Raw genomic sequence first — 6,420 nt, forward strand, 5'->3', positions numbered from 1 at the left:
AGCCGCCGAATACGAAAATTTGTCCGGGGAGAAGAGTACACCCTGGACCGCGTTGTTGAAGGTTGGGGGAGACATCGAGCCTTATAGCTACGACACAAAGGAACTCTCAATGAAAGCACCAATGCCAGTGTCAAAACCGGCGGATCTCGGGTATGGGGTCCCGAACTGTGCGTCTAAGGCTAATGGTAACAGGAGACTGGGGACACGATGTTTTACCCAGGTACGGGCCCTCTCAATGGATGTAATACCCTACTTCCTGCTTGATTGATCTTGATGATATGAGTATTACAAGAGTTGATTTACCACGAGATCGGAGAGGCTAAACCCTAGAAGCTAGCCTATGGTATGATTGTTGTTCTACGGACTATACCCTCCGGTTTATATAGACACGGAGGGGGCTATGCTTACACAAAGTCGGTTACAGAGAAGGAGATCTTCCATCCAAATCGCCAAGCTTGCCTTCCACGCCAAGGAGAGTCCCATCCAGACACGGGATGAAGTCTTCAATCTTGTATCTTCATAGTCCAACAATCCGGCCGAAGTACATAGTCCGGTTGTCCGGATACCCCCTTATCTAGGACTCCCTCACCCGTTGTTTGAGTTTTTGCATCCGTGTCCCCGTGTGGAACGGGCCACGACAGTGGTCGATGTGTCTTGAGGTAGACACGGGGCCACCCATGACTTAGCCCAGTGGGGAGTGAGTCGGAGTGGCCGGGAGAGTGTCATGGCAGTAGATCGGTTTTGTCGGAACATCGTTGGTCCACCCGAATGGGAGTGCGAGGCCATGGGTTCTATGGTGTGGGTACAGTGCACTACCTCTGCAGAGTGTATGTTTAACCTATCAATAGTCGCTTCCTCAGTCATGGGCATGGGTTCGTACTAGGGTACACCGTTCGATCAACACTCACATGACGGAATGACTTATAGGTGATGGATATGTGGATATTTGGAGCAGTGCATATTGTCCAAGTATTGGTCGTGGTTGTGATCGCCGTAAGGATCACGGGCCATTTATTGGTCGGGTTGTGATCGCCGTAAGGATCACGGGCCATTTATTGGTCGTGGCTTTGTTATAGTTTGGTTTTGATCACGAGGTGATCGAGATGGTATATTGCGTTTCTGGTTAGCCAAGAGAGATATGTTTATGGAGATCGGAGATGGTGATTTATCAATATTGTAGTAGTTTCATATTATGCTTACGAGCTGTTGTTATATCATGGTAGCTGTTAATTTAATTAACCTGCTTAATGCTATGTTGTTGTCTTGCCTTGATGTTTTTGGTTGTTGTGAGCTTGCAAGTACACTCAATGTACTGACCTGGCGTGTCATGCCAGATTGCAGGTGATGCCGTGCTTGCTTGATTGCTTGTCATGGTTTCCGTTCGTGTGAGCTAGATCGTGTCCCAGCCAGAGTCCCTGTGGAGTGGAGTTCACCACCTTCGTCGTTGTTCCGCTGCTAGAAGATTTCTGCTGCTACGAGTTGTTCCGCTGCTAGTATAGAGCAAGTGTAGTATCGCAGGCGTAGTGTCGCCGTGCTGATGTGATTCTTTGTAACATCAGACCTTTGTATTTATTCTTGTAATAAGAGCTGATATGTTCTATGTCAAGCAGTGCCGTATTCCAGAGACTTCTCCTCAATCTCTGGGCTGGAATATGGGGCGTTCCGGTTTCTCTGAGCCGGGGTGCCACATGCATGGTTTGAAAAAATAGATGCACTACAGTTATTGGATTGTTGTTGTGTTCATGTGTGTGTGTGTGTGTGTGTGTGGCCATATGCTTGATACATACAAATTTTTCTCACCACCATATTGTTCATCTTTTAAATTTGAATTTGCAATGAAAACTTACTAGGGATACCATGAAATGTGAAATACACATTGAGCTCACTATATCACAAACTCACTCTAATTCAAGAACTCATCATAAATCAATGACCATGTTGAGATTACTATTTGCAAGGAAAATACGGGCATTGTAATACACATAGATTTGTTCGGCAATTTAAAAGATTTGTTTCATATTCTCGAATGGTAGGCCCCAACGGCGTAGCAGCCACACCTTGGCTCGTGTTGATCCTTAGAAATCGGGCTCATGTCCTTCTGGTGGTGTGCATGGTACGCACATTAGGCAACCCCAACAAGTCGAGCCTCCGCGCTTCGAGTTGAAATATCTGGCGGCCAGAATTCTAGCCCTAGGAAATTCCCCTCATGTCCCCGGTCCATAATGACTACCAATGAACAATGGAGGGATGCTTTAGTAACTAGACAACATTACCTACCGTGCCGAGCATGGTTCAATTCCCTCGGCCACCGCTCCCCAAGGTCACCCGTCAACTGCATTGCCTAGTACTACTACTACTACTACTACTACTACACTAGGATGAGCATATAATTGAGCCCGTTTGTTTGTGCCTAGTACTTGAGTTAATATATCAGGCAATGCACTGGTATGGAGGGATTATCCTTTTACTCTGCATATATAACTTGTCTGAAGTCTAACTAAGCAAAATGTTTGGCCAAATCTTTTCTTAAGAAATACAACAGGACATATGTATCGCTTGAAAATTTATTGCGTGATGCAAGTTATGATATTGTTTCGAATCCTGGATTTTAAATTTTAGAAAATCCAAAAGTGACCAAAAATTCATCAAACTGAGCATGGTCACGTGATATGGCACAAATATTCCTTCATAATTTTTTCTTCAATTTGAGACAAGCTGCCTATGACAAGTTGCACAAATGAAGAGCCAAGGTATTTTGGAAAAAAGACCTGTCATGTTAAGGTGAATGCTTTCACTATTGAAACAGTGGGTGTTTACGTGCCGCCACGAGTCCCGCTTCCCATCGGCAGGTGCCGCCCGAGCAAGCATGTGAGTCGATGGGAGACGTGCGAGCAGACCGTTGCACTGGACGACAGGGACACATGTGAGCAGACCGCTGCGCATGCTCACCGGGAGGCAAGCCCTTTGACCAGGCTCTGCCGCCCACCTTCGTCCCAACTGGTCCCACTTTAAATGTCGCCGGTGCCGCAGTTTAAAATCAATCCCGCACTACCCGGTATCGCTACAATCTTCCCCATCCTCTCCAATTCTCCTGTCGTCTACCTCCAACCAGCCTGACCTAAACATACGCCATGCCGCATCACGATAGTCTGGCCTTAGTCTTCTAGTTTCCTGAGGAATACACCCAGCCGGAGTCTCAAGAACATAAGGCACTTTGGGACGAACTTGAACTGGCCTTGTGGGAAGACGCCGCACCTGCCCCCGCTCCCGTTCAGGCTCTCGTCACCCCGACTGCGCCAGCACCCATCGCCATGGCATTGATGGGCTGGGAGCCGCACATTGTCACCGAGCTTGATGGAACGGGGTTCCACGAGGTCCCCACCAACTTTCACGCGCCCATGCACCAGCCAGCGCATGCACCTGCATGCCGGTGCCCGTGCACCTGCCAGCGCATGCGCCTGCGCGTACACTAAAGTGTGCGCCCGTGCCAGTGCCCGTGCACAAGAATTTTTCTGTCGTGCCATTACCAGCGCAGGTGCCAGTGCCCCCCTCAGCGGCATGGATGGCCACCATCAACCGCTTCCTTGCACCAATGCCAGTCGCCTCCTCCTGCCAGTTGACTCGCTCCTGGAGACCGAAGTCCAAAACATTGAGGCCTTCCTTGAAGCCAGGGCCAACGTCCAGGAGTACGCCAACAACGGCGCAAGACGCCGCCGTCGCCGTCACCGTCGCCATTGGTTAATGGCTCGACGACACATAGAGCACAACGGAGGAGCCGCTTCCCACCGCAAGATGCCCCCGCCACCACCGCGTAATCTAAATTTGCCATGAAAAACGTTCGGATTGCCATGCTAAAAATCCGAATGTTTATCATTTCCGTTTATTTTAGATCGATCATCGTATGAATGTAAAGTCGGAGTCAGACTGAATGAAATCTATGGTTTGATCGATTGAATGTTCTGCTAGAGCTGTATCAAATTAAATATAAAACGTCATCAAGCCACATGTATTCCATCTCATCTGACGACCTAGACTGCTTCAATGTCAAGCACTCAATAGTTTAGCGTGCAGTTAATTTCATGCCAAAAATAGTGCTAATCACATAATAACACTCAAATAATATCCGCATGCACTTAATATACTTCCAAATTAATGTGCATTGCACGTACACATTGACCAGTGCTACTAGTACGTGAAAATGGTGCCCTAACTTGTGAATGTGTCTAGATATGGTCAACAGCAACATTGCCCACAAGTTCTTCGTGTTTGCCCGTGCGTCTAAATGCAGAAGGGGAGGAGAGAGAGCACACATGGAAGCCACCAGTAAGTGAAGGAGAATAGTATGTGCTAACGAGCCGGTCCCACTAATGTACTAAGAATAATATTACATGTTATCCATTAAATAGGTTGTGGTAATATAAAAACATTATATGAACAAAGGGGGGTACAACAAACATTGTTGTTCTATGTATGTTGCCTATTGACGTGCGGCTTGAAGGCCCTGGTCGCATGTTCGAACCTCGTCCTTTATTTTTTAATTTGTATATGGGTCCAAATTTGTTTCTTGACAGGTGGGCCCCTCGGTGTGTAGTTTGTAGCACTTTAATTTGTGGGTCGAAATTTGTTCCATTCCAAGTGGACTATCGGTGTGTATTTTTGTATCTTATTTGTAATAATTAAACAGAGCAATAGATTTTTTTGCAATAATACCATGGTGCGATGTTGAAGGAGAGAAAGGACGTGCAAGAGAGCGATGATTGAGCCAGAGGGAAATCAATTGGGGGAGGTGCGGGGGTTGCGACGGTGTTTGGAGTAGTTGTGGGCCGAATGCTACGAAAATATAATCTAAACCCACCGGAATAAATGCCTACACAAATCAATCCATGGTTGGAGTCCCCCTCGCAATGTAAATAGCTCCGGCTTTGCGAGGGATGGAGAGGTAGCTTCAATGTGTGGAAGATACGGCATGAGAAAGCGAGGTCAATCGAGAGACATATATATAGAGAGACAAAGTGAGTGTGGTCCGACATTCATTGAAAAGATATATATATGCTCTAGAGAGATATTGTCCGATTGAGCTTTTGGGAAGGGTGAGGGCTATAAGATAGAGCTTGAGAGATGATCCAGTCACAGACATGTAGATATATTTTGTGTGTGGGAGGAAGCAAGGTCAATCAATTACATATATAAAGGGAGAGATATTGAGCGATTGTGGGTCGTCATGCAATCGAAAGAGTGAGATGGGTTGGAGAGAGTGACCTAGATAGACAATTTGCGTGAGAGAGTATACAATATGAATATGTCGAATTGGGCTCAAACATGGAGATATATCGTTTGTGTCCGAGAAAGAGCGACGTCAATCGAGACATACGAAGAGAGAGAGAGAGAGAGATTGAGCGAGCATGGCCCGCCATGAGGTCGAAAGAGTGGGGGCTGCTTGAATGGACTGACCTAGATAGACAATCTATGTGAGAGAGTATAGAGTGTGTCGATCGAGGCCCGAACAGGGAGATATATCGTTTGTATGTGAAAGAAAACAAGACTCAGATAAAGAGAGCGAGATTGAGCGAGTGTGGTCCGCTGTGCGGAAGAAAGAGTGAGACAGTCTCAAGGGAGTGACCTAGATAGACAACGTGCATGCGTACGGACAAGAGGTTGGGGGCTAGATAGGAAATGCATGTATCTAGCGAGAGAGGGTGGGAGGGAGAGAGAGAGAGCTCGTCATGGGGTGCAATGGAGGGTGTGTGAGGTAAATACATTTGGTAACAGAGTGGGGAAATGGGGTACTGTAGTTGAGAGAGTTAGAGATCGAAACATGGAGAGAAAGAATGAACGTGTGTCAGAAACCGATAGCTTTCTAAGGTGGTTAGGAGAGGAATATTGACCGATACAAGAAGTATGTAGCGTGTGTGCCAAGGGGAGGGTGGCTAAAAACAACATTTGAATGTAGATAGTACGAGACTTAATATCGATGTTTCAATTTGGTGTACATTGTAAGATTTGAACTGAGGACCATGCATATGGGTAATTATTTCAAATTCGTGCCATACTAGGTTTGGAAAAGTTGACATTGACTCGATTGTTGTGCTATTTTGTAGGTCATATGTTTGAATCCATCCAAAAGTTTTCTCACTACCATGGTGTTCATCATATACATATGAACTTATATTAAAAAAGTAGCGTGGATACAGTGAAATGCGAAATCCATGTTAGAATTGGAGATCGCTATGTGACACACACTCTAATTCAAATAACTAATTATGTGACACACACTCTAATCCACGTTAGCGTGGATACCATGGATACCGTTTTGATGTTTTTTTTCAAATAACTCCTCATTAATTAATTTATAGTATCTCGTTCGAATGATTAATTATTTGCAAGGAAAACGCGGGCATGGTACTACATACATATTCATTT

This window comes from Triticum aestivum, chromosome 6B (assembly GCF_018294505.1).
Source record: "Triticum aestivum cultivar Chinese Spring chromosome 6B, IWGSC CS RefSeq v2.1, whole genome shotgun sequence".
NCBI lineage: Eukaryota > Viridiplantae > Streptophyta > Magnoliopsida > Poales > Poaceae > Triticum > Triticum aestivum.